The 12,797-nt window shown below is 41.9% G+C and overlaps 1 protein-coding gene across 2 annotated transcripts in view; it reads right to left on the reverse strand.

Annotated features, from left to right (window-relative positions):
• The window catches only part of LOC143347880 (uncharacterized), a 93,774-nt gene that overhangs the window by 64,451 nt on the left and 16,526 nt on the right, over window positions 1-12,797 (reverse strand). Inside the window, exon 1 of one of the 2 annotated variants that reach the window (XM_076777489.1) lies at window positions 5,867-6,028. The exons of the other annotated variant lie outside the window; for it this stretch is intronic. The gene's annotated coding sequence lies outside the window, so the exon portion shown is untranslated. Of the gene's footprint in view, window positions 1-5,866; window positions 6,029-12,797 lie in introns of those variants that run through there. 2 annotated transcript variants of the gene reach the window in all.

Below are 12,797 nucleotides of genomic sequence, written 5' to 3' on the forward strand. Positions count from 1 at the left end.
TATTGCATGGATTTGGATAATTGTTCGTAATTAAGTGGCGCGACAATGACGTTGAATATTATCCGTACCGTTTCCGAGCAAATTCCGTTCTCGTGCAATTAAAAATCGTCGAAACGCGGAGCAATTCGCGAAGCAAAACGCGGGTAACGGAGAACATAAGTGGCCCGTGGTATGTATAGCAAAAGGAGCGACATTACGCCCCATATAAGGATCACGTATTAGCTCCCGTGACTGGGCGAAATAAAAGCAGGAAAATTCTCGAGGGAAGCGAGGCGAGTGCGACCTACTTATTGTTGCTAGACAATAAAACACGGTTCCGACCGCCAGCTAGGTCCCGAAGGTTAATCGATGATTAAAACTCGATTACCGTTCACGTTTCCGTGGAATATCGAGTACGAATCCACGTTTTCCACGATGTTTTCTTGTATCTTACCAGCTGTCTGTCGTCGGACGCGTTCATCGATAAGTTTTCCGCCAGTGCAACGACCTCACTATATCGGTTTGCTAAAAATTCGTTTATCGGGCGCTGTTACGTAGCGGGCGATGTTTTGCGGACGAGTCGCTCTATGAAGACCTTCGAAACTCCAGATAAACAGACGTTTATTTACGGAACGTCCTAAATCTATTTGGTTTGTTTTAGAGATGCGTGTATCGAACGCTACTAAACTGCTTCTGCTTAGAAACCGTAAAATAATTTATTACAATTATTATACTCATACGTTATATTATTGTTTTAAACGATTGGTTTTATCTAATCTATTTTCGTTTACCGAATGTTTACGTATTAGAGATGGATCAAAACCATATGTATTTTGTCGGGAACTAAAATCTTGACTTTGTTTCAAAAAATCCAAGTATTTATTGAATATAATAAAATCTAAAAATAATGATTAACAAATTTAAGAAATAAAATAAAACAACTAATAGTTCCGTTTACGTGTGTTTCAATTTTTAATACCGTCTTGAAAAATAAAATACGTTCAAGTATCAATTACGCGTTTTTTTCATTTTAAAAACTAAACGGACGGAAAACAAGTCTGGGAATCGCTGACGTAACCCAGTCATGATTATGGAATAATCAGACACGATTAGCTCCGAACGATTGCCTGATTTCTGATCGTAAATTATAAATGTAGCTTATGTTTATCGATTTACTCTAACGACTCTGAGCGAAGCTTACAAAAGTGATCGCGATAAAATAGAAACAATTGTGCAATCGTCGTTCACTGAACAGAAATTAGAATTTTAATTACAAAAGCAAGTATTTTACAACGAAGAAATACAGCTTAATTGCTCGATCAAATAAAGTCGTTGTACGTTGTTTTAATTCGTTTTCTATTATTCCAATAAAAGGTTGATTATGTCTAGCCACGACCTATAGTTTAAATTATAAATTACGAGCAGTGTTTCTCAAACTCAAAATGTGTCTCTGGTGCTCTAAAATTGTTTAGAAGAAAAGAAGTATCTATAATCACAATTATAGATAATAATTTCGCCAATTAAGTTGTCTATACTTTCCGTTGGAATAGATCGTGTGGCGTTACCTCCCGTACTCGCCAGAGGGCTACGCTCTTAATTCTCTCGCAAGCGATTGACTGACCCCTCTGTTTCTATATATTCACTCTTCGACCGACTACACAGCATCCCGTCGTCTAAGATGGAGGCTGCTAAGAAGCCTTTAACCTCTTGCGCTGGAAATTAATTGGCATTCCCACTTTAGAAGCATAATATAACAAGCAGACGTAGCATATCCATAGCACCGTCTTCTTTTCCAGCGCAAGAGGTTGTTTAAACAAAATGTTGGTTAGTCTAGATCATGCAAAAATAGAGGTAGAATCCATAAAATAATAATCAAAAACACCACAGATCTGCAGGCGAATCAAGAATTTGAGAAACTCAGGATGACCAAAAGAAACAACATGTCACGGAGAAAGAAAATGAATTCGTCCACGAGAAGATGCGTAACGAAACATATGAAAAACCATTGGAAATGTGAAAGTTGTACGTGTTCGCATCCCGAGGCACGGGTTCTTTCGTTTTCTAGTAGTAAAACGGTGATTGCCAGCTTCTATTAACCGGCCACGGTTCGAAGTGACCTAGAAGCTGCCGGTAATCGCGAATCGCAACAGTGTCACCGCAGGATTATCCTGCAGTTGACAAACTACCTGGGTACCTGGCAATTTACAACATCTCTTAGCCGTTGTTTCCCTCCAAACGACGTTCGACTTCTTCGTCTGGAAGGCGCGATTAAACGGGACAATAATTCCACTCGGAAACTGGCCCGTGGAACGGGCCATAAATCAACCGAGGGGAGAATACTGCGCTGGCAAAGGCTCCGTGATACGCCGTCGTCTCTTGTTTCCATGTCCCCCCAAAAGGCACGGCCATTTTACTAAAATCGCTAGTCATTCGAGCGACCGTCGATATGCTTTACGTATGTATTTTCCAATATACTGAGAAATATTTGTGAACAGTTATACAGAAGTGACTGGTAAAGCTCCTGTAAAATTATGTACGTCGAAAATGTATAATAATAATTTTTAATATACTTTTTAGATGACAGAATAATCGAGACCCGCTAGCAGTAATTCGTTGATTAATTTTTTACCAAACACTGACGAAAATCCCCCCTTTCTAGGTACGCTACTGTTTGGTAGAAAAAGACCCCATGCGACAACCGTGAAGTTATTTAGATGTACGAGAACCTAGGGTTAAAGACGACGTTCTGCTCGAAATCAGGCCGCGCGAGGAATTAGACAACGTGGCTGGGTTCGTTTTCACCACGTTCACGCTTTATCATGCTCGTGGATGCGCTCGTTTCAGCGTGTCCGTGGACACGCGTGTCTCTCTCAATGCCAGGCCACGTCACAATTCATTTCCCAACCGGTGTGTTGCCCGACATTCTTATCCCACCTATCTACCTCCCTCTTTGTCCTCGACTGAACGTCCGCGAGCGTGTACAGTTAGATCTCGGTCCGTCAGGTTCACCGACTGACGCGTCACCGATTAGCGACCGTCCCACAGTACGGTATTTGTACCGAAAAATCGAAAAAAAGAAATGTCACTTTTTCAAATCCCCCCTTTTCAAATATCCCCGCAACGATAAATTTATATTCGCTGATAGTATGTCCGAACCTTAAAAAATGTGAACAAAATTAACGGTGTTATTATTTTTACACGTTGACGGTTTCAGGAGTTTTTTGAGTCGTGGAATCTAATTTTGATGTTATTTTTGTTTACTAAGGTATAAGGAACTAGTAACTTTTGAATTTCTCTTTGAACAGGGCTCTTAGATCGTCCGCCCCTGGTTGCATCGGGGCGCCGTTTACTCTATCGTCACCCTTGCTTGTCATCGACAGCTTATCAATGTAGTTGTAGCGCCGCGATCAGTGTCGATTCATTTTGAACGTCGTTTCGACGTTTTGTCCGAGCGATCTCGATTAACGTGGTCGCCGGAATTGATTTCACCGCGTGTGACGTAATCGGAGAATATTTCGAACGCTACTCGGACGAGAGAGATTGGCTCGATCACTGGGTCTTGCAACTCCGTTGTTTCTCGTGACGAAGCGTTTCTATTCGTTCTCAAAGATATATTTAATTCATGATCGATGGAGCAGCACGCGACGGAATAAAAAAACTGACAACGTTATTACAGAACTTTCTTGCCAGGAATGTTGCCGATTTTACTCCAACTTTGGACATTTTCGAAGGGATACGTATTACGATGAGCAAACAATTTTGTTCAAGGTTCTAATTTCTTATATTTCAAGGTCATCAACTTTCTTTAAACGGGATCCCATAGTTTTATCGTTGCGATGTTGTAACTGACGCCAAAAGACAAATACAACGATGTATGACAACGTAACCGTCAAATAGCCACGAATACGAAAAACAGCAAAGGCCAGGTTCATGTTGTAATGCATCACTGTTTTAATCTTAACGCCAGTAATAATATCGCACCGATAAAAATATGTATTCAACTTGTTAAAGGACTTTTTGATTTCTGTTATAGTCCGGGCCAAAATATAGCGAGGTCGTAAACTAAACTCTTGAGGGTTGGGACCGACTCCTGCTGCGGCACTTAGGGCCGTACATGACATCTTGCTTGAGGGTGCCTTTCTGAATGTCTTTCTGTGTCCGTAACTGCACTATCTTTTTTCATTTTCTACATGCATATACAGGATGTTCACCCACCCCTGGCAAAAATTTTAATGAGAGATTCTAGAGGCTAAAATAAGACGAAAATCAAGAATACCAATTTGTTGATGGTGGATTCGTTAAGAAGTAATTAACGTTTAAAGTACCGCCAGTACTGAATTTTTTTCTCGAAAGTGGGTAAGATTTCGGAAGTATGTCTATTCACCAAAAATGATTATAATTGACCCCCGCAACCGAAAATAATTTTTCCAGAAAGATTTGAAATTTTTTAATTTTGTCGAAAAATTTCACATCTTCTCGAATTTTTTTCTCGAAAGTAGGTAGGATTTCGAGGGTATGTCTGTTGACCAAAAATGATTGTAATTGACCCCCGCAACCGAAAATAATTTTTCCATAACGATTTGAAATTTTTGAATTTAATTGTTAATAACTTTTTAACGAAGCCTCCATCAACAAATTGGTATTCTTCATTTTCGTCTTATTTTGACCTCTAGAATCCCGCATTAAAATTTTTCCCAGGGGTGGCCGAACACCCTGTATTATAAGCAGATAAATTAAGATGTTAAAGACTTGAGTACCTTGAGATACCTCTAAAAATGGCTTTCTAAAAATGGCGACACTAGATAAAATATTTCTTCGTACAGCCCTGACTATGGTCTAAGGCTCTTAGCTGCTCGTATTTCTGTCAATTCACATGTTTCGGGAGCTGAAACGTGTAAACTTTGACACCCACTCGAGTCTACAACCTCGCTATATTTTGGCCCGGACTACACCAAAGGGAATGTTTCGTTTTGTTCCATACTTTAAAGACACCCTGTGTACACGGACGCGCGCGTGCTGGTTATTTATTAGTTATTGTGTTTCGACGTACGCGTTACAGTTAGTGTACTTTGCACCGCGGTTAAATCCTGCGTAATAACATTGCGTCGAATTTACGTAAGGATAAACGCGAAGCTTGGCCCCCCCCCCCCCTGTCTTCCACGATTAACGTGCACATTCCTAGTCGGAGAACGTACAAGTAGCGTTACCTCGATGAAACCTACGACTTTCACTCTCGGCAAAAATGTCCCTGCCGCCGTGGTTTCGTCGAAACGAAACAAGCGATTTACGGCGACCTCGACGGTTCATCCTACAAATTCCGTTCCTTTTCTTAGTACTTTTAACCACACGTTCACCCAATCGCGTACATTTTATGCAATTCCTCTTTCCACGTACATAAATGTGACTTTTGTTATTGAAGGCCATTCGAAGGTCGCCGTATCGTATCTGATATCCGTACGATTTACGTCGTTGCGTTAAATGGAAATACGCAATTCAAGTGTGTACGCCAACGAAAACAATAACGATGTTTAATAGTGACAATAATAATTAAAAGAGGAACAAATTTGGAATTTTATTCGACACGTCTACTTATGTTTCGGAGAATCAACAAAAAAATCAACTTGGATGATCTTTCTAACTAGGTGTCCCGAGGAGTCAAGTTCGACGTAAGCCAGCGAAGGGTTAACCATTCGTCAAAATGGCCGAATCGGTAATAAAATATTGTATTGTGCGAACAGGCCGTAACGATTCGCTGTCGGGAAAGATACGGCACTGCTCCGAAGAAAGTCGTTTCCCCAAGAGCCGTGTGAAGCCGTTTGTCCGCCTGTATTGCGCGCCGGTTGGTCCGCGTATCGCGTCGCTGTGACCCAGAAACCCACTTTCTTACCGAATTAAAAGCGACATCGCCGAGCGTACCGCGGCTTCGGCTAGATACGCCCGTCCAAATAGATCGCAGCACTTACTATCGTGTACCGACGAACGCATCCGGCTGGAGGTTAGATTCCATGCGACGAATCGTCCCGTCGTGTTCTTCATCGCGACGAAAACTCTCTCTCGTTCGGTGCAACGGTACGCACAATTAAAACAAAAAAACAACAAAACAACAAAGAAATCGATTCCGACGGTTAGTTCGAAGGCGAACGAGGAAAGATACCCACGCGCACAATACGTTCCCATGCGCCACGGTTCGCTAACGAGATCGAAAGTTTTGTCTCTGCATATTCATCGGCGTTTGTTATCCGATATTTCGTTTCCCGTCGAAACAGAGGATCGAACAATGGCGGAAGGCGAGCTCGGAAATATGACAGGCCGAAGATACGGAAAGAAACGAGGTTAAACGGTAGGTGCGCGCAAGAGGAGCGAAAACACGCGGCCCCGATCTACTGAACGCGATGATTTCCGAGCCCGTGTGCGCATGCGCGCAGGCTCGGCCCGTCAACGAACGAAGCCTGCGTTTTTCTATCAACGCACAGTGGGCCATTATTCGTAGGCCGATAAAAAAAAATATATTACGATTAAAATATTGTATCTGTCTGTCTCTGATTCGTCGTGTTACGTTACTTTTTCACTTTCTCCTCAACTGCTCTTACGTGTTTTTACTTGTTGCGAAATAACAAATCGTGCGATTTGTTTCTCAAGCCGCTTCGAACTTCGAAATTCTGTAATACTATTCCTGTTGGATGTTCCGGTTAAAGGAAACACCTTGTACATAGATGCCGATTATTGATCATCTTCTAAGAACCATCGATTTCACTCACCGCAACGGTTCATCCGTATACGCGACCCGAATCTGCTGATGCCAAGATGTAATATCACCGGTATCTGCGTTATTTAAATAGTGCAAATTTAATAATAAATCGTTTAATTCTCCACGTATAGCAGTAAAAAAATAGGACTTGGCTCTATAAAATAAACAAAGAGAAAGTCGACAATGTTTTATGAACAAATTTCAAAATTGTTCTTGCGATTCTAAAAATAAGTAAAGATGAAATTAAACAATTTTACTTATGACACGTCGATGTTTGAATAATATGGATGTTAATGTGTGTTTGAACATGTATAAAATGTTCGAATATTCAAAATTATTGGAATAGTCTAAGTCCTACTTTCACAACGCTCTTTCACCGCCTCGATGATCAGTCGTGTAGCTGTCTGACCTCCAAACGACAACGTCGAGAGTCACGTTTCCAGCGCGTGTGATTCGAGAACCATAACAAACTGGCTACCAGTCGTACCGTTTTCGGTTCTCTATGTTACACGTGACAGCTATTTTTAGTGTGCCGAATTATGTAACCAAAACAGAGTCAACAATAGTTTCGATTCCAAAATGAGTACTTGTTCGAACAATAGTATCACAAAGTGTGAGAATAACGAGTACGTGTTGTATAACAATGATAACGAAATATTACATACACGGTGTTCCTTTTAATTTTTGTATCTATTTTTGTTCTTTTCGCTTATAAACATAAACTATATGTATATTTATCCCGTGCAGGGGAACACAACGTTCTTATTCTACATGGAATTGTCTAGGGATTTGTCTAGGGGATTTTATTCCCAATTCACTGGATCGGTCATCCCAAATTGCATTGTCGTTGAAAAAAGTTGCAAACGTGCACCGATCAGTTTCGTACCGTTTTCGCAGGTTGCATCGAGTGGCACGGGAGGGAGGGGCGAGGGGATTTGGACGAGGGAAGGGAGACGCGCGCGTAGAACGCGAGAGGCTCGAGCGGCAGGCCGAGGCGACGACCTTGACTCCTTTCGACTGTTGTTCTTAGGAGGTCCGTGGGCGGTTTGGGGGCGGAGGACACGTGGAACAAGGGTTGGCGGTGACACGACGTATTGGTGCCTCCAGTGAAACGGCTTTCAAGTTGGATTTGAATAATCCTCCCCCCGCGAAATCCTCTTTGCACCGGTTTTTGTATTCTCCGTGTAATAGCGAGCAAATCTTTTTAACAGCTTCTCGACCGATAATACTGTCCAACACGAATTTTATTCTGCAATATCCACTAGGTAGTGTTCCGTAAAATTTGCAACCGTAAAACATTTGTTTAACTAAATTAAGTTTAGTTAATTTTAATCTCGATACAGCAGGATTCCTTTAACAGTGGGGATAGGATCTCGGTGACCTCGAGCGGCCAATTCATCCTATCTCGACGAAATCTTATGCCAATGACTTTCCATGTAGTTTCGCGTCTCTATTAACCGGTCAGTTCCGCGCTGTTTGAACGCCATTGTCGGTGACACGATCTAACGATTAGCTGACTCATCCGTTCTCCTAACAGGTAGTCAATCATCGTTCAGAAGTCCGAGGTAGATATGAAAGGACTCCCGTTTTGCATTCATAGAAGCGTACGCGCTAACTTATGCTTGATGCCACCGCCGGTCAAATTTTATTCGCGAGTAACGAATGAAAATTTTAAGTTATGATCAAAAGTGATATTATAAAAATTTTTAATTCCTGTTAAAAACTCGACTGTAAGATGAGACCCATGGCTTTTAACGTAGGCGCGAATAATTACTTCGCGTCCGAACGACCTGGGCTCGTTAGAGTACATCAATCTCCCGGTTGTTCTCTTTGCGAATTGGCAGAGAGCGAGAGTCCCGTCGCGTCTACGTCGCGACGGTGGGACGTTTTCTTCCATTCTGGACGCGGTTAATTCGCGACGGACACGATACCCTGTCCGGATCTTGTGTTACGTTAATTGTCAGTGACGCACGGACGTGACGAAACGGTGGTCCATCTAATTATGACAGTGGCACGGCTCGGTGAAAGGCGCGCGCGCGCGCGCGACACTACGGTTGAAAGTCTGCAACGTGCAGTGCAGTGACGCTAAATAAGTCCTGGCCAGAAGGACTCCCGCGTTACTCAACCTACCATTATTTTCACGATGCATTTTACATCGGAATGCACCTCGCGAAACCGATCTTTATTATTATATTTGACATGTACTTAGGAATAATTAAATTATCAGTATTGAAACAACACTTGCACGAGCAATGTTCGAGGGAAACTGTTAAGTGGTTAAAATTCGTATGTCTTATAGTAAAATAAAGAATTTTTAGACAATATCATCCAACTTGAAAAATTCTTTTAAAAACGACAACTGAATTCTACGAGTCAAAACGTTGAAATAAATCCATGCTTGTTTATGGCACTGCAGGAGCGTTGGTCTTTATCCAATATTTAAAGTAGGGGAGATATCAAGGCAGTCTGGTTCCAACGATACGCAACGTAGAGAAAAATGTGTAACGTAGATAGGAAAAATATAAATTGCAGGGTCGATACAGTTTCGCAATAGTAGCCGTGACACCATTTCACAGACCTTGTCCGTGAATTAAAGTGAGACTGGGCCCCTGACCCCATCTTACGCACCTGTCAGTGCCCCGGGAACGATACGATCGCGACGATCGCCGAACTATCACGACGATGCACGAGACAGGAATCGATATGGCGGAGGGGGCCCGACCCTTTGCTAGAGTTACGGTATCTGTCGTACTCCGGCTCGAAAATTAAAGATCCGCCTGTTACGCGCGTAAAAAGCCGTCTCGACAATATGATGCAAACTTTACGATGAATATTTTCCCGATTCAACGTCCGCCTTTCAACACGTCCCCTTTCGTCGATGCCCGATTGAGTGTCGTTCAAATATCCCGCCTCTTCGACGAACGACCAAGAATTCTTGGAATGCTCTACAGAATTTCAAACGAACGACATTTCCTTCCCGATAATACCATTTCTCAGGGATATGTGATTTACAAAGTACTCGATCTGTTAAATTTCAGTCTTTCATTTAAAGGACATTCGCAAACACAGTCTTTTTAACCACTCACTGTATAATAAATCACGGTATTATTATAAATTTGAAAAATTACTTGTAACGAAGTCGTACTTCACGGAGTTAAATATTCAAATTAAATTACCTGTGAAGAACAATTCCTTTAAAAATTAGTTATGGATTCGTCCACGTTCAGTTATCGAAACTTACCTGAAAAAAGAAAAGAAAGATCGAGTTACACGGAATAATAGTTACATTACAAAAGGGGGATCTTTTGACAATTTTTATAAAATGTAGAAAAACGCACCAGTAGAATAACAATAAGTTACCTGCGCAAGACGTATCATAATACTAAAAAATAACACAAAAATCAGATAAATTGGTAAATGCAGTTAAAATTGCGTGTAGTCTGCATTCTTTTATTAACATTTCAAGCTTGAAGCTCTAGCGTGGACCAACTATGTAGATGTATCTAGCGATACTTCGGATTGTTCACTTTCGTCCATTGCTCGAAACGCCAGTGCATGGTGGCGCCGGTTCTGGCTGACGGTCACGCGCCGAACTATCTCGCGTCCACGGAGGTATAATTTCAGCGGACCGAGGAAGCTCGAAGATTCCGAGCGAAATCGCGACTGCTCGAATGTTACGAACGAACTAATACACTGTAGAGCGGTTTTTTTTATTATTTTCTCTAATTTCTGAACCGAGTGGTTTCCTTTCGCTCAAAAGGACCGCGATGATCAAAAGGAGAAAACGCCCAGGACAAAAAAGAAAACGCAAACGCGGCAACGTTGGAGAGACGGGAGGGAAAGGAGTTACGCGGTAGAGGATGGTGGAAAGGACGGGAGGAGGGAGAAGGGGTACACACAGCGTTCCAGGAATCAAAGAATTTTTTCGCGGGACGCAGAACGCGAAACCGGCAGCGGTTTGTTTCCCGGCTCGCATTGTGCTCGTCGTTCGTTACAATTAAAGTCGCTATACATAGAAAGTACCGTGTTTGATTAAACTAATGCGTTTTCTATATTTTGCAACGAAATGGCGGAACACTCCTAAGAACTAGTATTCACGACAACATTTAATAGTACAGTCGTGTTCTTTGTTGACCGAAAAGTAACCACTTCAAATTTAATCATTTATTTAATATATTTTTGTTTTTATATCAACGAACGAATAAATAATAAATAATACAACAATTTTAAGCGATGCTCGTAAAGAACAGTGCAAATATCAGATATTGAACCTTGACAAATAAAGTAAAGCTTCTTATTTTTGTCACATGGTCACTTGAGTGTTCTAAAGCTAGAGCCTGTTGGGTATTCCAGTCTAGAAGTTTGAAAAATTATATTTATTTGATCCCCTGTGTTATCGTTTGATTTATTGTATTAAAAACGTAATGATTCACTCGTGAGTTGCTTGATTACTAAAGCGTCGAGACTCAAGATACTAACCCTAAGTAGTCGTAACTCGTCGCCCTCGATAAATCCTTCGAGACCTTTTAAGACTCGCAGAAGTTTTCGTCTTTCTAACGCTTTTCGAAACGTTTCAGGACGGGACATTGCAAAACGCTATCCGAAGTAATTCCAAGCATTTACAGGCAATCGCTAACCCCTACTAAAGGGACGAAGTTTCGGGCCGCCCCCGTTGGCGAATTCGATCGATCAGGCGGCCCTGTTTAGCCTCGAAGAACGCTGAAATCTCGACACTATTCGCCCGATGGATTCCAGCGATCTTCTGATAAGGGAACTGCTTAGGCCTCCGACCTTATCGTCCTTTTTTTCCTGGGCGACGAATCACGGGTTAAACCATTCCGGAAATCTGACAGCCATTCTGTTTCGTGAAATAAGTTTTTTTAAATATTTTTTTTGCTTGAATAAAAAAAGGCTTTTAATTGCCTCGATACTTGTATCCATCCGCGGTAGAGATACTTACGCCAGAATCACCCCCCCCCCCCCCCCACCCAAATCTAGTTCAACGAACTAGAATATTGAACTTTTTATATTTTTTTTTTAAATCTTCATGAGAGTATTATCATGAGGTCGGTGATGTTTTTCCGACGAAAATGAACCCAATCGCTTCTATTCAAAATATTATGAAAAAATTTGGAATACGTATAATTAAGAAAAGTCCAAACGAGGTTATGTTTGGGCTCATTTTCATCGTAAGAACTTCGCCAATCCATAGACGATACTCTGGTGTGTACAAGGTTATTGTTAATAGTCTAGTTTATTAAATTCGAGACACCAGGAATAAATAAATTATATATTTCTTTTATATGCGCGTATTAGGGGACAAAACGCGAACGTATCGGTTCGCTCGACAAGAATAACGGCGAAAGGCTACGTGTACCGGCGTGTCCAAGTACTTCGGTAGTTTTCCCTTAATCATCGGGTGTTACACACGCGATAAGAAGGTGTTTACGCGTCGTGGATCCTGCACGAGATGTAATAAAATCGAATGAAAGTTGCGGTTCCCGCACACCTCCGAGGGATGTATCGTATATCGTCGGGCGGACGACGTCGCGATCGATATTACGTTCGCTTCTCTCTTTGGATAGAGGTCGGGGCTCGATAGTAATTCGGTGTTTTACGATGTTGATCGACCCGTCGACATAATTACGTGGCCGAGCTGGCGGCGTTTACGTATGCCTGACGCCCAATTAATTCCGTTGGATCGGCGAATATAGCGGAAATCCCGTCGTCTCTGTCATCTTGATTTTTCCACCAATTTTACCCGTCCGGGGACAAACATTGTACAGGTTGTCTCAAAACAGCAGAACGGGCAAACAAATCGAAAAATTCTTTACACGAAATGAACTCCAAAAATATCCCTTTTACACCATTTTGCAAAGAAACACGTTTTCTTCACACGAGCCTGCTATAGTGGACTCGTCAATAAGGCTTTCTAGCAGTTCCTGCTTCAAACGTCGGGATACTAAATAATCGGTCAAGGAGCGTATTATATAGGAATGGAGGAGTCAGTCGAGCGCTTGCGAGAGAACGACCCCTCTGGTGGCGAGTACGGGAGGTGATGCTACACAAT

Source organism: Colletes latitarsis, chromosome 11, assembly GCF_051014445.1.
Source record: "Colletes latitarsis isolate SP2378_abdomen chromosome 11, iyColLati1, whole genome shotgun sequence".
NCBI classification, from domain to species: Eukaryota; Metazoa; Arthropoda; class Insecta; order Hymenoptera; family Colletidae; genus Colletes; species Colletes latitarsis.